Source organism: Xiphias gladius, chromosome 21 (assembly GCF_016859285.1).
Source record: "Xiphias gladius isolate SHS-SW01 ecotype Sanya breed wild chromosome 21, ASM1685928v1, whole genome shotgun sequence".
In the NCBI taxonomy this organism is placed as follows: domain Eukaryota; kingdom Metazoa; phylum Chordata; class Actinopteri; order Istiophoriformes; family Xiphiidae; genus Xiphias; species Xiphias gladius.
This window is the reverse complement of record NC_053420.1, coordinates 27,303,922-27,331,425: the sequence shown is the minus strand read 5'-3', so window position 1 is coordinate 27,331,425 and position 27,504 is coordinate 27,303,922. Positions and strand designations below refer to the sequence as shown.

General features: G+C 40.1%; 1 protein-coding gene across 5 annotated transcripts in view; it reads right to left on the bottom strand.

Annotated features, from left to right (window-relative positions):
* Window positions 1-26,969, bottom strand: part of chl1b (cell adhesion molecule L1-like b) — a 63,058-nt gene extending 36,089 nt beyond the window's left edge. For 4 of the 5 annotated variants that reach the window (XM_040115824.1, XM_040115827.1, XM_040115826.1 and 1 more), the window contains exon 1: window positions 26,877-26,969. The gene's annotated coding sequence lies outside the window, so the exon portion shown is untranslated. Of the gene's footprint in view, window positions 1-20,897; window positions 20,982-26,876 lie in introns of all 5 variants that reach the window. The other variant, XM_040115825.1, reaches the window with a different exon arrangement.
* Between the last annotated feature and the right edge of the window lie 535 nt (window positions 26,970-27,504).

Here is a 27,504-nt window from a genome sequence, read left to right as displayed (position 1 = left end):
TCTGTTGCATAATTTATATGCAGAATAAAAACACTTAAACTGATCATCAGAGCATGTCACATGACATGATAATAAATCATGCAGACTGTTTGTGGCATATAGGCTAAAACCAAATAACAGATGCTTTACAAGTCCTCACTTTGAACCTATTAATATGTCTAAAGCAAGTGAAAAGGTTTCAGAAAGTGCACTGCACCTGTCTGCATCACAGCTTACAGCTTTTTTTTTTTTTTTTTCATTTTCCCTCTGATCTGTTCTCTTTGAAGTCCCACAGGAGTGCCCCTTGCCCAGGACAATAATCACATTAGCGTGTGATCCTCACTGAGTTGCCGGCAGAGAGATGAATTCACAAGCTGAACTGCAGGGACTGGAATATTATTTTTGTGTGAACTAACACAGCCCACTCCTCTCAACATTCATTCACTTTGTCTGACTGGTTCTGGCAATTTCCCCAGACAGAACTGTGCCACAAGACATGATCGATGGCTCTTATATTAAAAATCCTTACCTCCATCAGACCCCGAAGCAATTTATTTCTGCCAACAACCGAGAATTTCTGATGTTCCTACAGCAGGAACACAGCTGCAGCAAAACCAAATTTTTACAGAAATACCTCTGCTGTTTCATCCATTTTCAATCCCTTCAGGTGTTTAATATACATGCAGTAAAAAAAAATCATAATTTCTGCCTGTGAAATGAGAGGTTCTGTGGTGACTGTTATTCAGCATTTGAATTTCCTGTTCCGTGCTAAAGTAGAGATTCTGGACAGTGTTACTCTGAGTAAGCTGTTTGACACAGCTGTCGGATATGTGGCCCAGTTCCTGTGCCTCTCCATCACTTAATAGCGTCGTGCTGAGGTTGTGTTGAGACCAGTCAAATGGAATGAGCTCAAGACCAGACACTCAAGATTTAGGATTTTAAAATATGACAGTATTTACACTGGATTCATAAAAACAAGAAACCCATCATAATAAGTCATTTAATCCACTGTTGAACCTTTAAGTGTTGTTTCAGGAGCCGGCAATAATTTAAAGGGTTTTCAAAGGAAAACTGAAATCAACTCACAACTTCTTCAAATTATGCTGATTAAAGTTACATCTCCATGCTACAAAGATTTTCCAGTCTGGGTTTGATATTCAAGGGCACATTTCAGAATCCAGCAAAAAGCAAGAGTATGAGGTGGGAAGTTTGATATTTTCTGTATCTTCTTCACTGACATTTCCTGTCTAAAATAAAAATTCAACTTACTGTCTTTGCAGTTACATTAAGATCATTAAGATTATTTTATAACAAGAAACCAATCAAAGCAAGATGCTTCCAAGACTAACGCTATTTCTCAGTGAAACTAATTGGTTTGGTTACAATTGCAGACGGTGGTTACACTAAAACGCTGTTCTTGCAATTAATTCTTTTCCCTTGTAGAAAGTTGCATATTTGTTAAAACATAAAGACTCACAACTCTGAGACAAGCCATTTCATACTCTAAGAATTCATTTTCCATTGAATGGCTTATTAAATAAAACTAATTGGAGGTCTACTGTGATGCACCTAGGGGTCAGTACTCTTCAGTGCCTGTGTGATGTAAATTTGCTTTGGCAAGAGTCAATAGGGAAAATGAACTGGAGTGAATGTGAATGCAGTCTGTATTTGTTTAGTGAGTGCTCTGGAAATTATTCAGAATATACTGTATTGTGCCTGTAGTCTGTTGCATACTTTAAGTTAGCTGAGTTTTAGCCCAGTGAAGTATAAGGTTTGGTGAAGTTGAATTATGAGTCCTGAGAATATGACTACAGAATCATTACACAGAATATAATTAAACCACGATTCATCCCGTGGAACCAAAGATGAGCTTTGAAATCACGTGAGCATGAGCAACTGGTGTATTAATGTGTTTACTTTGAACTGTATGACCAATTTCACTTATTTTCTGGATTATTGTTTAAATGTTTTTAGTCATAAAATGTTAGAAGATAGTGAAAAAATGCCAATTACAATTTCCCACAGCCCAACGGGATTTTTTTCAGATGCCTTTTTTTGTCTAATCAACACTCCAAAGCCCAAAGATATTTTGCTATTTACTATTTACTTATTGTAAATTGTCATATGGGAATAAGAAAACCAGAAGATATTTACATTTGTGAAGCTGAAATCGGTGATTTTTGGGCATTTTACTTAAAAACTCATTTACGATTGATAGATCATCCAAATAGTTCCTGATTAAAATTTTGACCGATTAATATTTTAACTTGTTTTGCAAACTCCTTACAATTAAGTCCTAATACACTGTCAAAATTCCACATTTACAGTTCCAGATACTACGGATGGTACTTTATACTTGTCACACATATCCCATAAAACACTTGTTCATGAATATAATCAAATCATCAGTCTCCTTAGATGTTTATGAGACATCACAGTAAATATGATGACAGTGATGATGACTTCTCATCAAGTTAACATTTTCATTCTTAACTGCTGATTTTTCTGTGACAATTATTTTGTGCTGCAAAGTGTTAAAGAGAACTTTGTTCGATCTCAAAGTTGATTTGGCTGCAGTTGTTAAAAACTCTCTAAAAGTGACCATGATTGGCATTGGTCTCATAGAAACAATGGCAAAATGTTGACATTTTCCCTTATAATAAAAAGACAATGAATTTTTATTTTTTTTAAAAACCAATGTCAACTATTACATACAGTATACAAAAAGATATGCATGAAAACAATATTTCAACTATTTTAAAATGCAAATCATAAGCCAAAGATTTTCCTTTTTGCTTTTATAGGAAGAAAATCTACTAAATGCCTCCCAGTTTGTCTCATCCATGAGGAAAAACCAAAACATACTTAACCCAAATCTGCTTTACAGACATCATGAAATACTGTAGAATACTTACAAGATATTACTTCAATCTCAGCTCTGATCTCCATGAGAGGAGTAGTCATTCCTTTCCACGTAATAACATCCAGAATAGATGGAAACCAATATTAAGGTAAAATCAGATTTCTGCAAAAATGGAAAGTGATGAGCTCGTTCTGTGTAGTGTCATACAGGCTGGAGATGGACAGGAATGGAGCCACTGTAGTCACATATGTTGCCAAAGCCTCTGGTTTGGCAAAGACGCTCATTAAGCCACTGACAATCATTCCAACAAAGCCCGATCTAAAGGCTATTCACTGGGTGTGTACAAAAGGAGAGTGGTGGAATGCAAGTTCCATCTCATTCCCTGTTCAGCGTCATAAAATATGTTTGCTGCACCTGAAGGATCAATGAAAAGTGTTAGTTTGCAGTGATCTATTGAGGAAAAAATATGAACAGTGTGCAGGGTGGGAGCACAGATCACCTGCTGTGTGAAAATCTGTTGAGATTTGCTTCTGCTGCAATCTTGTTCTGTCAGCCAGTGACAATCTCCTTACTTGCTAATACTGCTGAAAACTGTCACCCAGCATTAGTCTAGTATTGTTGGGGCTTTTTAGAGCATGCCCCTCTCCCATATCTTCCTAATGGAAGAGGATATTTGGTTGAATAACAAATGTTCTTTTTTTTTTTTTAGCATCTGGATTCAAGTGGACCTGATTGTTCCACGCTGGTGAACAGGGACCTGAATCCACGACTATATTAGATGGAATTGAGTGGAGGGTGGGTGACATGTCAGGGGAAAGCTCAGTGCACTGAGAGTGCTGAGACTGTCGATAAGAGCCTTCTACCAGCCCAACAAAAAAAAAACACAGTCTCTCTCCCAGGACACATGAGGGGGAAGGGAGGAAGCGCCCCCACTCTGGATGATGTATGGTGCGGACCCTAGTCTGAGACTTGGGTTTAACGGGGAGAAAGGCAGAAAATGAAAGGGGGGGGGGGGTCATGCTTGAATTATGCTGATGTGGGTCGTAACCATGGTGAAAAAAACCAACCAAAGGCATGGCTGCTTTCGACGGAACTGGTAGCCACAAACAAGGTTACTATCACTCAGGCCTCGCAAATGCTGAAAGTTGGGAAATGGTGTAGGTGAAAAATTTACCTTTATAGGAGTGGACAGATATATTTTGTAATTTAGCAGCTTGGTATGTGAAATGTAAATATTTTATTTAATTTTTTTCTGTATCATAGAATATAAATCATCTTGATTTAACTTACAGATGTAGCTTCTTCAAATAAATGAACTGAAGTGAATGAACTGACTTTTCATTTTATCTACTTTGAGGTTTTCATTTATCAAATTAGACTTAAAAGGCAGCTGGAGAACACGATTAAGGAAGCACTGATATTGGAGGCTGAGATTTGAAAATGGGGGGGACTGGACTTTTCATAATGAGAGAAGTCACCCAAAGTCAGTAACTGAGAACACTTACACGCCTCTGCAGTTACAGCGCCAGATCCTGAGAGCCCATAAGCACTCTTTGAGCTACAACAGGATGGAGCTGCTATTATAGCCACGCAAACAGAGGGAAGCCTTATGAACTTTGAACAAATGCTTAGTGCTCCGGGGCTGGACAGCTCTGGAAGCCAGGGGAGATGGGTAGGTACCGGGGGGCTGCCAGTTCCGAAAAGCTTAGTGTTCATGCACTCGGGCCAGACAAACCTGACATTGTCCTGGGTACTGCCCCGGGGAAAGCCTCTTCCTCTTTCTCTCTGCTACTCTGGCTCATTCAACACTTCCAGCCCAGTTGATTCACTGATTTGGACATGACTTACAGAGGCAAGAAGGCAAACATTTATTCACACTTTGAACCAACTTTTAAAATGCCATAAAGGAAGTCAGGGAGAAAGTGTAAGCCGATTTTATAACTCAATAACACTCTCCCTAATTCAACTGGCTTATTTTCTGCTGTGACCATGCTGGCACCTGATATGTCATTTGTTACATTTCCCTGTCTGATACAGTTTTGAGCATATCCTCTGACTTCACTTGAATAGGACTCATTCAAGAATTCAGTTTGAAATGAGATAATCCACTGTGCTCTCGCAGAAAATGTGTAGAACATCTTTAATTTATAACGCATCTCTTATCTCCCTCAAGCAGCAATCACTAAGTGTTATCTGAACGCTACAAGATGGAGGTCCATAGCCATATCTTATCACCGGAATTAAAATAATGCTCTCTTGACCCACTGCCCCCCGTAGGCAAGTCGGACGAATGAGAGGAAAGCACAAACAGCAACATGCCCATTCAAAACTAAACCCATGTGGCTCCGCCACTGACTGTTTTGAGAGTGGATACAAAAAAATGGAGGTGGATGCAACCACAGTTCATGGCCCTGCTAAAACATCGATATGTAGCTATGTGTTTCCAATGCATGTGCTCACATGAAACCTAAAAACCTCCTTCACCCTGTCAGATTTAAGATCAACTTAAAAGACTTCAGGGGAATTAAGGTAGAGCCACCAATATTCCTCAAGGACAACCACATTGCTGACAACCACATTAACACTTTTCTTACCATTTGGCAAATATGCTGGCTACACACAGTGTGAGGCTTTTAATTGAACTTTAGGCAGATGGCCAATTTCACGAAAAAGTCATCTGTTACTCAGTCTGTCAAAAACGGTCAATAAACCTCTAACCTGGCACTCAAAGATAGAAGGAAAACAACCTGCCTTTGGCTGATACCATGTGCTTTATTCTCTGCAATCTGAATCAATAGGAACACCAATGAATTTCTCTGTATGGTTGTCTTATAAGTTGCCATGGTAACAAGTGCCCTATCTTCATACTGATCACTTAGGCATTGATGAAAAGTTTTCTTTTGTTAATGGACTGTGAAGCTGTTTACTGTGACCTTCTACATTATGATGTTTATTTCAGGTCACAGTTTTGGAATTACATCTCAAAAAAGTTGCAGCTCTATTTGAACTCAGCAAGAACCTGCACATTATTGCGATTATTATTGTGACTTGTACAGTTTATGACCTGTGAGTGCAAATGAAAAACAGACAAAATTCCAGCGATGAAATTGCCCACACTTACGTGCAATTCTCTATTATCCATGGAACTTTAATAGTCCCCTAAATTATTTCCAGATCTTTGTTGACCTGTTGATGTGTTGAAAACGGACTCATTCAGCACAACACACTACAAAGAAACTGATCAAACAACAAATATTTAAAAACACATAAACAAAAAAATCCAAGGGGGGGCTGAATACATTCCGTGGTTTATCTGAACTATACAAAATGTTTAATATTCTAATAATGTTGTAGCTTAAGAAGTGTCTGTGAGCAAGTGTTAAGTGGTTCCAGGTCTTTCGGGTCCAGAAAACGGTTTACAAATACAGCGTGAAGGCAGGGCTGACTGCAGCCCTGTGAGGACAGGAGAGAGACTGTACCAGACTGTTATCCAGCTCTCTCTGCCAGACTGCCGGCTATCAGAGCATCACAGATGGTGCTCTCAGCGATCATGGCAGTGATCAGGGGATCTCTACTCCTGATTAGCACACCTACTGAACGCAATGTGCACAACAACGTCTGTTCCATCTCTGGCTGCACACCTATAGTATTTGGTTTCATTGAAAGCAAACACAACTGTTATAAACAGTAAACAGTCTATCTCTTACAAGGCAGCACAAATCATCATGTAAAATATTTTTGATTAATTAAAACTATTAATACTTTTAATAACCATTATTCAGTGTGACAAGAGTTATATGATTATATGTTTAACCAGAATCACGTAGCCTAATTTTTTCATTAAAACCTGAGCTAACATATATGGCCAGCCTATTTAAAAAATTAGAAAAGGAGAGATTAATTTAACCACAGCAAAGAGGAAACAGTAGACCAGAACCTGGACAAAAGCAGACTGGCTCCTATAGTTTCTTATCGTCTCTCCTGTGGACAAGTTCAGATGAAGTGTCCACTTAGAACTCAATTTAATCATGTTTCCCCCAAGAATCAATAAGCTATTTCCCCTAGGTCACTTTTAGCAATGGAAAAGGCCTCCACTCCACAGTTATTTAGAGTGTGTACACAGCTGAGAGAAAATACAAAGCCAAATATAAGCTTGAATAATGAATTCATTAAGATAAACGCGGTGTCTCTCAGTAAAATGTGTAGGCATGGTAACCAGGCTTGGCTCTACTTTGCAATACACCCTGGACACACAGCCTTCCAAATGGTTGGAGGGATCAGCATACACACATTGGCGCACACACATAGTGCATGGAAACATACACACACATCCACTCACATATTCACGGACCTGCTTACACAAGTGCACACTCTAGCCTGAATCAAATCCCCTTCTCTAGAGAGTGTGGTTAAGTTGTAATTTAATGGAAAAGTCCTGCAAAAAGGAATCTAAAAGAGAAGATGATCATCTCCATCAGTAGCAGCACACCTGTCAGAGAAAAGATGCTGCGGGAAACACTGAAAAGACACTAAGAATGTGTTCTCCTCAATATTATTAAGTCAACGAGCAGAATTAATTATTTCCAGAAAACAACTTTTTGTTCCACCTGTAGTCCTGTGACATGGGAAAGCAGGGCAGATAATTTAGTTGCACAACCACTCATAATAAGCAGTAAGGATCTAATAGCCTTTTAAGGAGTGCCCTACTGGCCACCTCTTCACACACACATCTCAGGGTCAGCCTTTTAGGAGCACTGAGGCAGAGAAGCCTGTCGTGCTACACAGATAATCCTGTGGTGGAAAATGGTGGCGGAATCCGTCTCACATGGACGCACAGCAAGAGATGAGGAGGCAGACCAATATTTGAGACAAATTAAATATGTGTGAGTGTGTTTGTGGAGGGCTGGGGTGTTGAGGGCAAGACCTTGTCATTGTGTGTGTGTGTGTGTGTGTGTGTGTGTGTGTGTGTGTGTGTGTGTGTGTGTGTGTGTGTGTGTGTGTGTGTGTGTGTGTGTGTGTGTGTGTGTGTTTTTACACGGACATTCTCATCAATAGGCTGGCTGCACAACTTTTCAGACTTCATCCTCATGGCCATTCACTGAGCACATAAAAAGAACACTGGCACATCTGCTTCAGTGTGTGTGTGGGCTGACCAATTTCCTCGATGTTACTTTGCCTTAGCAACAGTGGTAAATCCTTGTTTCTCCAATATTTACCTTAAAATGTGTCCAAAATAAAAAAACTACCATGCAACATGCCACATGTTTGAACAAAGGGAGCATGCACTGGTGGGAACCCTGTATCCCTATTATTCTCAGAGCCTCTCTTGATAGCCAATTAGCCTCTGTCAGGTATAGTAGCCCACAGGCACAATTTTGTAAAGAACAGCGGGAACTGTACTAGCATGTAAATATCCCTCCAAATATCCCTCCCTTCACTTGGTGGATTGTGCTTATCAGTGTCTAGTTGTATTTAATGCTACATATGTTCCAAGGGAATAAAGCACAGTACAGGATACTTGGGACGCAGGGTAGTAGTGGCTTATAAAACTTAAAATCAATCAGTCATAAATAATTCCCGTTGTCTGTTGAGGAAGTGCAAGAACCTGACATTTGCCTACAACCGCATGCACGAGACAGATAGCTTAATAAATTATGGGGTACTGGAAAAATGTATGGATGAGCATGAAGCACCACCTGCTGAATTGGGGCAAAACAGGTACAGTTTTCTCATTAGGTGTAATACTGAATAGCCAACCATAAAAATGGCTGGCATCACTGTTTTACGGTGTATGTGCACCAATGGTAAAGTACAATGATAGAACTGCTTGTGGAACAAACCATTAAACAGGATATGTAACCACAGGACAATGTAGGTATACTGAAATATCTACTCAGCATCAAAACATTATGACAGATGTGGAGTGTGTCACCAAATCAAGACCTTAAAGCTGTCAGCGTTTCTAAGAGCTGGTGCCACTTGAAAGGATGCTCAAATAAATGAAACAAATGCCTGCTTCAAACTGAAACACGAGGCACACCCAGAAAGTTATCTTTTCAGAACTTGAAAGGACACATGGGGCATTGAAAAATCCAGTGAAACGGGCTTTTGGAGTTGGTGCCTTTGTCAAACTAACATCAAAAGCTCTGACTAACGACAGAATATCACTTTGTGCTTTCTGTGCGTGGGACGGGGTCTGCTGTTTGTTGGAATAAAAGTCACAGAGGAGAACTAACTGCAGTATTTTGCCCACATATTGGCATTTATTATTAAGTCAATTTGTGACTTAACTTGACAACTGCTTTTTAAAATCAAGAATGGCTGCGAATGCACCACTGCTGGCAGTTATATTAAAATAAAAGTCAATATTAACACTCATACACTCCATTCGGCTCTCTTTATAGGAGATATACACTGTACGCACTTTGTATCTTGTTTCATTTGGTAACAAATAGATACAAAAATAAATGTATACATGGATACAAATACATAACACAAAAAAATAAGTTAATTTAGGCTATTTGTCTGGTATGACCACAATTGGCACTAGGGCTAACAAACCTGGAATAACAGTAGGCTGAGCTTTATTGGAAACGATTACAGCACCATCTTTAGGCCAATCACTACAATTTGTGTCCAAATTATGAGTCATGAGTGGTGCCCTTTGGTCGCAGTTTTCATTTTTCCACTTCATGCTATGCAGCCCTAGTAATGCAAAGCAAAGTAAAACATGCACTTAGTTTTCATTGCTACATGCTGTTAAACCGTTGGTGGTGGAGAGGTAATACCAGTTAAAAGCTCAACATTTCAAATGAGCAAAGAGGGAGATAATTCAGGTCTCAAGAGGTATCAAGTGGTTAGAGCAAAAGGAGAATGGAGTCCTCAGGTTCTGTGTATATTTTCTAGTACTGATGCAGCAACAGCATTTAGCTGCTATGCTGCTGTCTGTTATCTGCACTCAGTGGGGTAAAATCTAATTTGCTTGATCAGAAAATCAAACCTACAATAGGGCAGGGTGAGGGAAGAAAATGGAGATAAAAATCATTAGTGTTGGCATGCCATCTCTATCTATAAACTCACCTGGTGAAAAGCAAGTTGTATTGTAATCATGAATACTACTTCAAACACTGGGGCAATATAGATTTTTTTTGTGGGTTGTAAAACATCCCAGTAACAGGTTGGCCAATAGTGATCCAGGCACGTAGCTGACCTCCCAGTCACTCCACATGGTGGTTTGATAATCAGGTTAACTCATGATTGAACACACAGCATTATGAGCTCCACGACAGGCCATCCAAAGGCAAACAACACTAGTGTGAAGAGCTCTGTTTGACTAAAAGGTACCAGCAGCTTCAATCTCATTTTTTTCTTTTGATGCACATGTCAACAGATTAAAAGCAATGTCAATGATGTAATGGTCAATAGTGTACAATCATAACCACATTAAAAAGAACTGTGGAACAATGACAACAAAGGTGGTTCATCAAAAAGGATGTACTACTAACTAAGCAATGGTACATGATTTTTTTCATGGCACAATAGTAGTCCATTTGTTCATAGCAGAATGCCCAAATATTTGACTAAACTGTTCTAAAAGATTGCACTGACCAGCGGCTTTTAGACATGGTAGGAAACATTCACACTATTGATTTACATTCAGTAATTTAAACTCATAATTTTTGATTTTGTAAAGCAAATAAAGCCACTTATTGGTATTAATTTTGAATACTTAAAATCATGAGTAAATACACTATACAAGACACTGTACAAGACACTGAACAACTGGTCACTAACAATTGGTTCTGGTGGCAGATGACCCTGCAGATCCCCCGAGAATGCCAAATCTCACATCTTCTGTACCAAAACAAAGATGAGTGGACACCAGCTGCTTGCATTGTTTATATGCAAAAGAAAGCCCAGTCCAGTGCACTCTCACACCAGAAACCTTTTTGCTCGCCATTCTTCTTTTCTTTATTTACCAGTAAGTCTCCCTCGGGCAGCAAACAAGTTATGTCATGGATCATCAGTCACAAATATCAAACATGTTTAAAAAATCTTTATAACAACTGGCACTGACTGGATCTGAAGACTAAAGATTAGAATCTTTATGTATCACACACTATATGATTTGACCCGCTTACTGTCACTGTGACTAAAAACCAATTGATCCTATCCGTTCGCACAACCAAATCATATTCATAATCGGCTAAACAGTCGATATGTATATCCCTGACTTAATGTAACATAGAGCCAGGGATTGCTGTGGCACTAAAAACAGAGTAAGCTTCCAGCCATGACTAAACGAATGTAACTCATAGTTGAAACACAGAATTTGACAAATCTATCCACAAAAGGTAACTGGTATGCGTAATAAAGGTTTGCTTAAAAGATCCATATTGCTTGGGGAAAAGCACTTCTACACAGTAATTCACTGCTGTGGCATTGATGGCAGCTTGTCACTCTGTTGTGCTAGTGTTGCACAGTCCATTTACACTAATATTTAGTCTGTACTTTCTATCAAAACATCAATAGCACTATTGGGCGTGCAGTCTTGTGAGATTCCACCTCATTCCCTGAATAGTTCAATAATGTCAATCCAGGGTTTGTCTTGTTAACAAACTGCTGTTTTAAACAGCTATATGCTTTGGATCATGAAATGACATATTGAAAAGGGAATTAAAGAGTTGAGAGAAAAGTTTGATGTACTCTGTTGTCTAATCATTCAAACAGTTCAATACAACATTGAACCTGTCCCACAGGTTGACCAGAATGACACTCAAGAAATGCCTTTTGAAAAGTTGACATAATATCAGTCCAAAAGGGCTTGGAGGCTGGAGCCTCGCTCTGCAGACTGCCTACCAACACCCATGCAGATAAGGAGTAATTACTTTCCCAAGCAATAACTAAACCCTGCATGCCCTTCATTTATTTGCTTGCAGAAAGTTTCTCCAATATAGAACCTTGTGTTGCCATCATTTAAAAATGGGAGCCAGTGTTTTCCCTACCTGGGGGGTGGCCCTACCTCCCAAAGGTACCACCACACACACACACACAAAATAAACAAAGAAAAAAATGTAAAAAAATATTTTATTTATGTTATTTACCTAATTTTTGTGTACTCGTTTCATTTCAGCTCAGTGTGAGAGTATCCCCCCACACACACAGAGCAGAGTGGAGCAGAGGAAAGGCAGGTCGACAACTTGTTATGGTAGTGCAATAAAATCTTTCCAACAAGATTGACAGACATCGACCTCAAACATCTAAAATTAAGGCCAAAATATCAGCGTTTTTTTAAACACACGCAATCTAATGATAGTGTCGAGGATGCTACCAGCTCTGCTGCTGGTGTCAGGGAAACCTACTCCTGGCCAGATCCCTAGCAGCTCTCTTGCTGTTAAGCAGATAAGGAATAATAATTATTAACAAACTGTCCAATTGTCATCTGTACAGAACAAAATAAAAAATAATTTTAAAAAAGAGAGGCCAACAGCAGCCCCACCCCAGGCAACCGCCCATCCCCCCAAACGCAGTCAACCTAAGGAAAACACTGTGGGAGCAAATAGTTTATGGAATTCAATATAACCCACTGGAACGGCCAACAGTTCCAATGCCAATCATCTCAGCTACCGGCCACTAACCCGTGTTAACAGTTACTTTATTGCTTTGTTTTCCCCTTCAACCAGTACACAAAGTCCATGACTACACTGATGTGTGGGCTGTTATAGTAAGAAAAACCACATAACTCCAGTAACTTTTTATAGATATTTTAAATGTCAGGGCTGAAGCTCTGTTCCAAACAGAGGTTTCAGTGACCAAAGTCATTGTGAAGAAAGAAACCTCAATGTTCATTGTGACATAACATGTTTACGTTCATCCTGCTGAAGGAAAATAAGGTTTCAGATACTCTGTTCCCCAGGAAACCAGCAGTCTTGTCGTCATATTTCTCATGTTCCGCAATTTGTCTGGCTTTTCATGTGGCCCACAGCCACAGCCACCATTAGGGGTAGACTATGCCATGTCGTGACATGGGAACCCTTATAAACGTGTTAAGAGCCGGAGGCATTAGCATTTTGGACGCTACTGAATAGAGGCATTTGTTCCTCTTCCTGTGCCTCCCTGAAAGACTCTATTAAAGGGTTTAGGAATTGCTCTGTTTTGGACATATTGAAGTTTGGACAGGATGGAGAGAACATTTGACAGTAGATTTTCCTCGAAGACGTGTTGTTTTTATTTAGTAATTATGCACCTTTCTTTTATAAGTATTAATATGTAGACAGAAAAAATTCACAAATTTAAAAAATAGTAATACTAAATATTTTCCCCCTTTTCTTGTCTCTTAAACTTAACAAATGTTTATGAAATGTGTTTTTGCCGGTAGGCTCTGTCAAAGTTTCAAACATGGAAGACAAATACTGTACTGTGTATTAAAATATTGTTTGCCCTACTAGAAGGTTATTTTGTGACTGAAGGGGGTTTAGGGTAAATAAAACAAGTCAAGAAGAGTAGAATGTACCTCATTTATGACCTTTTCTAGCTGTGAAAGAGGACAAAATCAATCTCACATCCAAAATAAAATATATTTGCCTTTAACATTACCCTAAATATTTAATCTTAACATGTCATGTAGACAGAAGTGCTCCATGGATTCCACCTTGTTGCTTTTTTGAACTCCTCTCCACTGTTGGCTCCATTAACAAAGGCTTTGATTGATCTGTGATTCTATCTCATCCTGTGGTCACAGCAGGATCTGTGGTCAGTCTGAGGCAGGCTCTTCACTGTCGGACATCCTAGCTTTCGTCTCCAAACCTTTAACTGTTTATGTGTTACATCTGGAATGACTAAATCATCCATAATGCATGTTCCTCAGCTGTGCCTAATGATGAACAATGCTGGTACACTGCAACTTAGCAACATGTGTACACTTCTAAATAGGCGGCTTTGACTCTCTATAACCAGTTGTCTGCAGTGCCCGAGCACTACGCCACTAATCTGATAGAGGTTATTGAAAAACAGCATTGATCAAAATGCAAGTGAACTATATACAGTGTAACTATACAACAGTCAATTGCAAAACCATGTCAAAACACACTGTATATTTTTTGGAGTTGTTTTGTTATGTTTGGAATACATTTGTAATATTTGAAACACTGATACCCGTGCTTTATTGAGGGGGGTTGTTTAATTCTCATGAACAGACAGAATATGTTCATGAACACCCTTCTACCTGCATTTCAATGCACTGATATCATATTTGAGCACGTTTAAAAATACAGCTAATCTGTATCTTGGCAAGACTATCAAAGGACATTTTTTTCAGAGGACATTTAGAGAAATTTAATCTGTAAAGTGCAGGGTTTATACAATAAAACAACCTTGGACAAGTGACTGTAGCCTTCTGCCAGCATGCCTAGTTGTGTTTTTGGTTTTGCCATTTCCACAGGACTAATGAGATTACAGTTATTGGTCAGGAATCAAACGTGATATGATTAAAACAAAAAATAGGAGCCGGGCTGATATATTAGAGGGCTGATATTATTGTTTGAAAATGGGTTATCAGAGAGAGATGCATCAGAGTACATGTGAGTTGGCAGAGCAACACACTACAGATGAGAACATTTGTTCTTAGAATATTTTGCTTCTGGAAATCGTTATCAACATTGGCCCCAAAAGTCCAGTTTTGGTCAGGGTCCAAGCGAAAAGCAGCACTGGGAATCCTAGCTTCTGCTCCATATGGGGGATTGATCTCCCTCAATATGAGTATTGATCAGCATCAGGTAGGGCGCAGCACAGCCATTGGGCTAATCATCATCATGACGTCCTACTTGCCAGAATCACACTGGATTCAGCAGTCAAAACATAAATCAAGCGCTATCTCAGGCGATATCCTGACAAATCCAGCCAAACCAAGCAGAAAACAAAGTACTATTCCTCTGCATCCTATTTGGGTAACCCTGTAAGTGGCTTACACAGAATAAAATAAATATATGAGGCCATTACAAACCATACAGTCTGTGCCATGACATCAATTAACCAGCCTTTTCAGTGGCAAGGATAACAGGGAACCACACTGATTTAATTCTACCTATGATATACCGTGAATTTACCATAAGCTCTCAGGGGCACACAGAGTTAAATTAGTGTGAAAGCTTATTGATTTGTATAGTATACATTTGGAGGAGGAAAGGATTGTACCTAAAACCAGGGAAAAGCTATGCACATTGACTGCAGGCTCTTCAGTAAAGAGTTCATTTGGATGTCTGAAAATCTATACAGCCACTACAAAAACAGCAGATAGGGGGTGTCTGTCTTTCCATGTTATTGGAAAAATATGGCCATGTAAAGCTTTTCACCATGACGGAAGAAATAAAAAAACTTGATGAATGTTCCTTGTCATGACCCTGTATCGATTTTCAAATACTGTATTTAACACTTTCTTGAGAAATACAGGTGATTAATCTTCATTCTGCTGAAATAGTCACACAGACATTTACAATTGCACTTTCTGATGCTGGAGTATTTTTCATTTGAAGATGCTTATAAGGCTATTTGAAATCTTAAAAAACAATTGGGAGTCCAGGGACTCCACATCCACTGCCCATCAATTTTACCAACCCCATCCCCCAAGTTCAACACTGCCACCACTGTTTGTCTCTCCTCCCCGCTCCCCCCTTCTCAATATCGAAACAAGTAAACAACACCATCTTTCCCAGCCTTTAAATTTTTCGTGTCCTGCATCTTGGTTTAAAGTGGGAACAAGACCAGTGAATTCATCCCTCTTGAATTAATTCATGTGTTCACACCCTCAAGTCTCAGACGAGCCCTCTGAATGTGCCGAGGCAGCAGAATGAAGACAGTCATTAGTGTCCACAGTGGTGCAGCTCTAATGATGATGGCCGTGGACTTGCTGTGCTCTGCATTCTGGGCACCAGAGCTTCTGGCTCTGGTCAGACTGGGAAAGGATTCACCAACATGCTCTTATGCAGATAGTAGCCTTGTTGAATTTACTGGGTCAAGACATGGCTCAGAACACCATCCCTTTGATCCAGAGAAGCACATACACCTTTGATCAAACCTGTTTTTTTTTCTGTTTGTCTCTCTCTTTCATGTAAATGCTTTACACTGCTGTTTAAGTCAAAAGTAAAGAAAAAGCATCTGGAAATGAAGCAAATCAAAGCAGTGGAATCTAGTATCCAACCCCAGCATTCTACCTGGGTGCTGTTTACTGACCGTGACAGAGAATTAATGATATGCCATCATCTTAATAGCCCCACAGCATCAGGAAACTGGAGACATGCAGACTTATAAATCAACCACTGTCGAGTGGGGGGATGGATTTCGATACAATTTTCAACACTTATTGAGCAAAACATCAAATATTAAGTGTGAACAATGTTCCTGTACTGATTTACTTTACATCTCCATGATGCAGTAGATCAAAATACCACTGGTGTGATGTTAATGTGACTCTGTCAACTTACAAACATAGCATCAGTCTGTCTTTGTTAAGTTTAGACAAACCCCCACACACACCGGAGGGGGTTTGTCTTAACTCTACTTGAATAACTCTTAACAGTCTGCTCATGTAGCAAATGAGAGGAAGGATGTTGTTTACTTCATGACTGAGATAGCTTACCCACCGAAAGAGGAGCAGCTTTGGTCTCAACAGAGTTCAAAAATGACGGTTGTGTAAATGGGAAGAAAAGAGAGTCCACTGTTGCAAAATCCACATGAAGGTTCTTTGAGAGCCAGCTAACTATGTCCATGCTCACTGGAAGGAATGCAGTCTGTTCTATTATGAACAGAGGAAGAGCCTGCCAGGGGACTGCCCTTCATAGAAAGGCACAATACACAGGGTTAATAGCAGTGCTTCTGGCACACTTTTGACCCCAGCCAAAATCCCATCGCACTGCAGGTGGTGAAGAAAAAGACGGGCTCAAATTTTAAAGAGGCCTCTGTGTGTTTGTAATGACATTCGACATGGAACAACAGAGGAAGACCTGCCCGTAACCTTCAAACCCTCCTCACCTCTTCCACTAGTGAACCACAGGAAGATGCAAAGCCATCTGTACCTTTGGTTTGGCTGTACATGGGGAACTGGGGACTGTTCATCGCTCACGGATATGATCCAAATGTTTCAACAGCAGGTGAGTTACACCATAGAGCAGAGCCAAGGGGCCTATACAGTACCATTTCAACAAAAAGACAAGCACCCTGGAGGGATCAGACCTGTGGACAGAGTTTCATGAGGGCTTGTTGGCCACTGCTTCACCCACTTCACACTCTAAAAAGGATAGTCACAAGTCCATGACATGGGGTGCAATCTTTGGCTCAGCTGGAGCAATTGGCTGTTAGAACGAAATTACTGAGGTGTAAGAGGGTTTAAAAACAGGAGGTATGAATTTGTTATCTATAGTGGAGGGAAGGCACACGTGAATTCACTGGCTGTCAGAAAACTGACAGACCTCAAGGCTAATGGTGTCAATTATAGTCGCTTTCTGAGGTTATCTCTGCAAACATCCCGTGTCAAACTGTCATCCCATCCTACCATGGCCTCCTAAATTATTATGACCCCTGCAGAGCTGGTAGTCTCTTGTTCGACTATTTTTATGAGGCGGATAAATCACAGAGGTGACATCAAAATTACTTCAAAGGGCTTCAGATTAATAAAACAATTTTTCAAGTGAAAACATGCGCTAAACAGGTGTTATTACCATTTTAGTGACACTGGAGCAGATGCAAAAATGTGTTAGAACACGTCAGTCTGCAGTAAAAGTCAATCTGCAATGTTGCATCAAAAGATTCCCATATAGTAGCACAGCTCTATCATAGTGTGGTCTTCACCTCAGAGCAAAATGCTCAAAAAATACTGAATTGAGTTCAATTTTCGCTCCAATGTGGAGAAGTATTTTTCTTTTGCTAGAGTTAATTCATGAGAAATCCATCATGCATGACTGACTAGAATTTAATCTGCCATTTTAAAAGAATTTGTGAGACACACATGGTCTGTCAGTGGTTGGCGTGTGGTTATAGTACACTATGAAACAAAGTTAGACCATGATTTCACTGAATAATAATCCTGCTTCTGTTATCATACTTATGGTGTATGCAAGAGAATTAGAGGCAAAGCCGTCGACAAACCTCTGTCACTCTCTCAAGAAAATAAATCACAGTGGCATGAAGTCAATATAAATGCAAATGTCAATATTAAAGACAACAAACAGCCTACAGTACTGTAACTCAAGGAGTTGTGGTAATGAAGGTGCATCATCCGACTGAAGACCAACCCAACGTCCTTACTGGAAAAGATTACGCACTGCCTCCCACTTGTGACACACAACAGAAAACCGGAAGGGGCAGCAGGAAATCACGGAGAAGTGAGCATCCATCCAGACAAAAAACAAGCCTGTGTTACATGTCACATGAAGACTGATGTGAGCGTGTCAAGACTGGAGCCCAGGATATCAAAGTAGGATTTCTCTAGGATCCCCTCCATTCATCTGTTTTTGTTCCTCGATGCCTTCGCTTCAAGCCCTTGAGCCATTTCAAATTGGCAAAGGACTCAAATTGACATGGTGGCGGGTTTGCTCATACACAGATTTAAGATTTTTGATTGAGCTCAAAAATTCTGGCTCCACTGGCTCAATTGGAACCCAAACCAGATTAAACCCATCTTTTTACCATAGGCTACAGATGTATGCTGTATGGAACCTGATGTAATTCCCTTTTCTCTACTGAGGAAAAAATCACTTTGTCTATTTCTAATTTCTTTTGTAGACATTTTCTTCAAGCTCTTTGTCGTGTCCTTTAAGCATAAAGTATGGGTTTGGTCTAAAACAATTTGCTAGGTAGAAAACACAGGTGCAACCCTAGATAACAGGATTTTACATTGATGAATGTACGCAGACATGCCAAAAGAACTAATTACTAGGGCTGCAGGGCACTATTTTTATCTAAAAAGTATTTGGTCCTCTTAATATCAACAGGATTAATCTGAAACAAACATTTGTTTCTTTCTCTATATCTGCAATTCTCTAACAAATTAGCATTTGGCTGTTAATTATGCATTGTCTCTGTGACAGAATAATGTCATCTTTATTTTAATTTTTTAGGCTGAGCAATTTGTTAAGCTTACTGTACTAGTTTATTACACATATTCTGTATTTTCCTTCCTGTGCTGAAGAAACACAAATCAATCAACACTCAATGCACAAAAATACACTGTTTTCTAATTCCTGGGATCATGGCCGAAAGAAGGACCCTGCAGCTGTGTTTCTGTAAAAAAGCATGGATGCTATTTCAAGAAAAACCTTTTATGTGTTGTAGGAAGAGTTTTGGTATATATATATATATATATATATATATATATATATATATTTACTTGTATTTTCTACTAGACTACAGAAAAGGCCTAGTGTTCCCCATACATAGGCTCTACTTGGGCAGCCCACCTTAGTAGATTAAGATCCGCCCCGGTAGCATCTACCGATAGTCTGCATTTGAAGCATTTAGGGAACATTGGTAAGTTGCAGTGTCTCCTGTTAAGCCTGAATGTGAGGCATTTTGGGGGACATCTGTAAATTGTAACCTGGGTTACACTCTCTCCCTCTAAACACTCCCTCCCTATAAACTGCATGAGTCTCTGCATGCACATCGGTCACCACAAGTAAATTCTCAACCTGTAGGAAACACCGAGGACATTTACAAAACTATACAAGTAAATCCATACTGTAATCTATCCACTCTACTGTCTTCCAAGATGTCCAGGCTGCTACATTACAGTGTTTGCATGCTACTTTCTAAAAGGTAAATAATTCCAATTATAGCAGATGCTTAACTGGTTGGCATTTCATAATGAACAGTGCACTCAGAATTAGCCTTACCCTAATAGTTGTGTCCAGGAAAGCCTGCCTTACACTGACTAGCTAATGCAGTAAGACAGTATTTACCCCTACCATTGCCCTCTTTCCAATGAGTGTTCCAGTGTTCAAATGAGTCAATTTGTGGCTAAAATGCTTGGTAATTTAGTACCAAGCTATTTTCTTTAAGCCTCAACATCATAATAGCTCTACATAACCAGAATGAGACCTCATGACTGGTGTAATTTCACCGACAAAACCAACCCCGATAATCGATTCCAGTGTAAACTGCAGAAAATGTTACAAGGTGAGATCATTTGCAATCCGATATGAGGACATAAAAACATGCTGTGCAAGAAGTCTTGGTTTCTGCCCAGAAAATCTGGCGCTGTAAAAATAATGAGGTCAAGAAGGTCTGTAGTTCATAACTGTTGGTCTGCGGGTCACACTTGTAAAAATGGAGAGTGGAGCTCCCCCAAGCTGATGAATTAATTTGGATTCGTACCAGCTTGGAAAGATTCTTTCACTCAACATTTGCTCAGTCTTGGAGTGAGTACATTAAGAAATAGGCATGCTGAGTTCTGGCTCTTTGTAGGAGACCCTAAGGGACAACTGCAAAGACTTTCACAAACTATCACAATATTCAAAAACTGCTGAAACATTAGTTATAACGAAAATAGTTCAGTTCTGACATATAGAAAGGATTGGTGTGTACTTGCAACAAAATACTGCAAGGGTGTACCCAATGGTCAATAACAGAACAATTCTGCAGGACCAGGCTATCTCTATTCTATAAGCTTCATATTGTCAAAAAAGGTCTATAATATCTTGTATTCCCATGTTAGGTCATTTGTTATCTGCACATTCTCTATGACTGTACCCAAATGACAATTTGGGAGGAATGAATCAATATAACTGCTACAACAGAGAACAAAAAAAGGACTGTACTTCTTTCTCATGTGTTAGCCCACTTAGCAAATTGACCGCTCAGCAGCTAAGACTCTTAGTTTCATGATTCTAATCATGCTTGATCTGCTCTCTAATCTTCCATTTGGAGGACAGTGCTGTGCTTGACTCCAGGCCTCACTAGGCCAGTAAACAGCCTCTTACTATGCAGAGCAGACACTGGGCTCACACGTTCACACCAAATCAACATACAAGTAGCTGCACTGGCTTGGGGCTCCCAGCAGTCCACTTACAGTACCCAACGAAGCCCAACACCGTGTAATGAGGTCCCAGGGGAAGCCTCTGGACATACAGCACTTCTGCCCTCACAGGAGACCCTGTCACACAGACACATATTACTCACCTACTTCTAGACAGACTGCTAGAGCACTTAAGGGACACATTATTTCATACAAATGTTAGAGTACTGATTTGTACAGTACCACATCACATTTTTGACAGAGCTTTTTCTAAGAAGAAGAATTAGAGAGACTAGAGGAAAAAAAAGTCTAAGTCTATATTTTCCAGTGATATTTTTTATAAGTTTTTAAACAGTGATTAGGTTTTAGTAGACAGACAGCAAAGTGAGCTGTCTGACCTTAATAAGTACAGGCACCATAAGGTAGGTACTTTTTTTGATTCTTTACATATAATTCTAGGCCACACTATTAGCATGGCTGTATGTATAACAATGTTGGTACATCGGTCCATCACTTTGGTCCAGACTGAAATATCTCAACAATTAATGGATAGATTGCCCTGGAATTCTAAACAGACATTTGTGGTGCCCAGATGATGAAGCCTACTGCCTTCCCTATCCCCTGACTTTTCCTCTAGCGCTAAAATTTTTTAAATGAAATTTGTTAATCATTTGAGAAATTTGCGCAGATATAACACAATATAAAACTAGCAAAAAAAAAAAAAAACTCATTATATCAGGAAATATATCATCAAGAATAACAAGACTAAGAATCAGACCAAGTATTCGATGCTAATTTTCAATTCTTGAGAGTTTTTCATACTCTGGTTTTTGCCATGAACAAATTTTGGTTAGATGACTATACACACATGCAATTTCATAGTTGCAAATTATGTTACAGGGATTAACAATATATTTCACACTTGACATTAGTCGATTACTCACTTGACAAAAAATTAGTCACCAACAATTTTAGAATCAATTAACATCCAAGTCATTTACCAAGTCAAAATGCTAAATATTTGCAGGTTGCAACTTCTCAAATATGAGGACCTACTGCTCTGTTTTAAATGACTGTAAATTTAATATGGTTTGGCGTTTTGGACTGTTGGTTGGACAAAACAAGCATTTTGAGGTATGGGAATTACAGCATTACAGTGAGGCTTGTTTCACTTTTGTCTCGGTATGTCCTCTGTGTCCCCTGCCTGTCACATCTGTCCTCCCTCATCCTTGGTGCCCTTCACTTCCATGTCCCAAGGGTGTCCTTGTAACCTTATACATGCAGCCACACACAATACCCATCATGGGACACAAAGCCAATGACAGCACGGTTCTCTGTTCCATTCTCTACATTTGTCACTTTTACTCCTATGGTCTTTGTTCGTTTTACCTCTGTATGCATGAGTTATCCCAAATTGAGTCTGCAATTGAAATGGAAATCATCCCTGTATCCCAGTGACTTTTAGGCAATAATTTCTTACTCTTTGAGGTATAGCTGTCATGTTTGTTGTTCCTTGGAGAATCTTATGGTAGTGTTGCCCTTTTCACCACGGTTTTTAACACAAACATTGAATTTTGAGAATATGTGCGCTGTGATTCAACAGTGGCATTATAAATCCGAGCAGACATTCAAAAATCAGGACAATTGAGTATGAAGCTAACAACAATGCACAGTGGGATTATAATGCCTCTCATAAAACATCCCCTTATTGGTTCTCTTTACTGTTTATGGTTTTCATTTAGCATAATCTAAATTGATTAATTAAACATAAAAAATACAATTCTAAACCCATATGAGGATAAATACCAATACATATCACAGTCTTTGCACTGAATCCAACAGAGGATGGAAAATTCCAAAGAAAGAGACATTCACAAAGAGCCTGGAGGTAAGGACAATAACACAACAAGTGGAGGATGTGTGTAACTGTTGTCGCTTGGACATAACAATAAAGAGACATTCTTATTTTTTCTGAATGATGACATGTAAACACAAGACATTATGAAAAACATGGAAAGCATGCAAGCCCTGCAGCAGGCAACAATAACAATATGTCTGGGTTACATGTTCTATTCATGAGTACCAGAGAGAGAGAGGACAATGACAGGCTAAACTCTACCTTCAGGCAGGAATGCGTGAAAAGCTCAGCGCCAGTGTTGGCTACTGACCTCTCATTACCTCCTGCTGGGAAAAGAAGCATTGAACACATGAGATAACATTGACCTCACTGCAGGTTTGTCCTTCAGTACTAACTTTACTGATTAATTGTCTGTGCAGCACGAGAAACCATTGATCATGTTCACCCAGGGGCCCCGATGATGCATTGGCCTGTTAAATAAGAAATAAACCTCGATTCTGATGATCAACACCTCTTATCTTTGCATCCTCCTCCATCCCCATCAGCAGCTGCAGGAAGGGAATCTTAACCAACACTCCTCTATCTCTATCATAAAAAATCTGGTAAATTAATATGCACATGCCAGAGAGCAGGAAAGGCAACCAAACACATTTCCAGAGCATACTGGTTAGAATGTGCCTTTCCGGCTGTCAACGGTGACAAACATGAAAGAGGGGGGCTCAGGTATGATGGCACTGCAGCATCCTCAACTCTGCCTGCAGCACAGGGAGCACGAGTCGTCACTGTAATTGCCTGCAGTGCTGGGGACTGAGCTGAACCTCAATTAGGGCCTGGGTACTTGCTAGGCTCCACACCTTCTCACCACGTCTGCCAGCCACTCTAGGACACACATCTAACATGTCAACACCACAAACTATTAGTGCAATGTTTGCCATTATCACAGTTTAGGTTTACGCTTTGTTTCCATGAATCAGCATACCTGTTCACATAGACTCTTCCTAGAGATCACTTTTTTGCATCACCACCAGCAACACATTCTAGATAGGGCAGCTTAAATGGACGATTAGTTCTGATACAGCAATTCACTCCTGTTCACTCTTGTCAGGCTGCATTCTCTAATCTCTAATAGCCATCTGATACTCCAGATTCCATCTGACAGACTGAATTATAGCCCGAAATTACACTGCTGACACTGATAAGAGATACATCTACAGCAGATTGTGTACAGATAAGACACGGACGAACATTTTATAGTGGTTTAAATTCACAAATTCCTTCCAAATCAAATATGGTAAATTCAGGTTCCTTTCTTGGTTGGCTCGAGCTTACGCCCATGTACCACTGGAAGCTACACTGAATCTTAGTACGTCTTTCAGTCTGCACTGTAAAGGCCAGGTGTACACAGACCGGCCGTAGAGAAAGGGCTCTCTGTGTCTTTCCCTTTCTCCTTTTCACTCTCAACCCCTACCTCTCTCATGTACACAGGACAATACACTGAGTTTACACACATTCTGTGAGCACAAACATGTCTGCAGCTCTGCAAACACACACCTGTATGAATAGGCAAAGACAAAATCACAGCTTGCTCTATCTTTCATATCTTCAGTGCACTTCCTGCCTCAGAACCAGTTTGTGATGATTGTGCAAAAGATGAAACCATCACAGCAAGATGTAAGCTCAGGCATATTTATCACTGGTCTGCCTGACTGAGTTTCAATCTGTGTGCAGCAAAGACAGCCAAATAACATACTTTGTAAAACCTCATAGATGTGCAGTTGGAAGTCTGATGCAGTTACCATAACTGGCTGTTTCTTGACATATGTGCAGACATTTGTTAGTGGTGGAGTATACCAGCCACCAACATATGAGAAATGAGTCTGTCTGCAGCTACAAAGGATGTTCTGTTTCCTGCATTTTGCAATCTAAATGATTAAAAGGATGAAAAAGGTCCATGAAATGCGTCAGGTCGGAGCTGCATATTAAGTGGTGAGAGGGCTGGCTGATATGGACCAGCTGGGAGATGGTCGACACTTTGCTTGTCCAATTACTGGCTCTCGTTCAAATTGTTTGGTGAGAAGCATTCGACCTACTTCTGGACACAAAGCACCACTGCCCTGAATACAGAGAGGCTGGGGACCACGTGCGATGACAAGTGCCATTAGAGGCTCTTGTCTTTGGCCTAGAATTTAAATTCAGGAAACTTACCTGTGATAATTCTGGCTATGAACACTGGAGAACCTATGTGCTTGAGGCACGGCCTGCCGGGAGGAGCAGGAGACAACATAAATTGAATCTACTCTTCTTGAGGAGCAGCTTGAGATGATTATATTCACTAATGGCAGTCTGACCTTCAGAAGATCTTTGCGTTTAAGATTAAGCAGCAGCATGATCAGTATCAGGAGTAGCAGCACTAATAGAACTACTGTCAAGAGTGGTAGTGGCAGTGTGTTTACCACAATAGAACCATATTTTTGGAAAACCATATTTTTGGAAAATATGCCACAAACTGTGTTACAGACAATTTAGGGCAAGCTGAGTTTGTCTAGAACAATAAAAGAAAAGCATCAAAAGGAATTCAAATATCACATTATGGGTAAACTGTGTAACAATTCTCTGTTTCCTGGGATTCCCTCAAAGGCATCATCTGTAATGACACACTACACAACAACACGAAGTAAACCAACATTTGAATTTGCAGCACTTCCACAAAGTGTGGGATACATTTGCATAGCTTGTAAATATTCATATTGAGGGATTCACTGTCTGGTATATAAATGCAACAAAGACATCAAACATGCAAGCAACAACTGTTCCATCCACATCCCCATCAATTACCAAAGCTAAAGGTAACAACCAATCTTCTGATTTAAATGTCACTGTAATGTGATTTTAATCACACTACTTTTAAGTCTCATCAGTCATTCTAATCTTGTGCCATGCATGCTGTACACTGTGGAACAGCAATGCAGGTAATGAAGAGTAATTACATTAAGCGTGGAAGGGGATTAAAGAAACCTAGGTTATTTTGTCTGTTTTCTCTCTAAAATGAATTGTTATTGTTTCATCAGAGGCACCAGCTACAATGGACACGGCCTGAGAAAAGGAATCAAAATTCTCTTTTTCTTTATCTCTAGCGTATAATAACATTTTCTAAACTTTCAAGGCTGCTACTGGTGTCACAAGACACCATTTACCTTTTCAGAGTACAATAAATCTGTTGAAACTGTATGCGGTTCCTTTACATTATTAGTTCAACCATCAGCAGGGCTTCCAGACAGATTTCTGCTCATGCATTTTTCCTGCTATACACAAATACCCCCCGGCCTGTCACATCACATGCAAAATAAAATGCAGGCATTTATTGCCATTGCAGAATGAGATCATGCTATTCACCACATTGGATGACGACGCATGATTCAGTTCTGCGGTTCAGTATTCTGCATGAGAGGCAGGGATACGCAGACTGAGATCATTACTGTGTGATGGGAAGTGTAGTGGTAAGTACGAAGGATGGCAGACTGTGATCTCCAGTCAGTGATTATTATCAGGCACCACAGACACTCACATAAATAAGGAAAATTAACCATCGTCTCAGAATGACATTAATTCATACTTATCAACCTGTAATACGCTTGCATCAGTGCATCATGTAGTTAATTTAAAACAGTCTCAAAGCTTCATGATCACATTTTCTGCTAAAAAAAAAGAAAAAGGTGGGAAAATTCTACCTCTGCATGTGGGTAAGCCTGGTCAAGCTAGCGTAGCCCTGCACTGATTCATCTCACACCCCTGGCTATTGACTAAACTGAAAGTCTAGTTATTATTCCACTCATGAAAAAAAAACTGAAGAAATGACAACACCAGTCGTGACTACATTTCCCCACACAAAATTCCCCTCTTTTCACCCCTTTTTTTTTTTTCTTCTCCTTTTTTCTTTTTTTTTTTTTGGATTTAAATCTTCAACCACCTGCGACGAAGAGCAGCATACATGCCGAACAGGTGCCTGCTCAAGTCGCGGTACCAACTGGGAGCTCCGCGTTCAAAGCTAGCCAAAATTTGTAACAAGTGCCACAGCTAACAACACTTTTAACAGGGAGGAAAATGTCACGGGTGATCCTAATGTGTCGGGGGGGGTTCTCAAGCGTTATGAAAACACAGAAATTGTGGAAACTCACCCTCAGGCGCGACTCGTGTCGTGGCAGCCGTTCAGAAAGTTGAATTTCTCTCCACCGCTGGAAGGAGAGGGCAGAGAGGCAGGTTTGACTGTCAACGTTACGCCGCTTTGCCTCGCAGTTGCTCTGGACCGGAGCACCTCCTCCCCTCCTACCCTCGCATGCTACTACCCCCCCACCCCACCCCGCCCTCCCTCGCGCCTCAGCTAAAAAAAAAAAAAAAAAGTAATAGCGGTTCCTTCCTCCTCCTCCACAAAGACAGACTCAAAGAATAGAAGGGACCCTATCGCAGTCAATAGGTTTTTACAAAACCCCATGGCAACGTAGGAAAACCGAGCGCAACTTCCCCACGTTGTGACCGGGTTAACGCGCTCCCCAGCCCCCCAAAAAAAAAAAAAACGGTGACAGCGACATTATTCCCAAGCCTCGGACTGAGTGGGTCTGAATGGGACGAGGGGCGGAGGGGAAGGGCAGCGAGCACTAAACTCCGCCGCTGAGGATGCTGCCCGAGCACGGATGAGAGGACATAACGTTTGCATTTACTGTAGGTCTAGTAGATAACTGGCCTGATGAGTGTTTTGTTTTTTCTCAGTAGTCAGCTTGAGATGCTCGAAGATGTCCATTGTCTTCT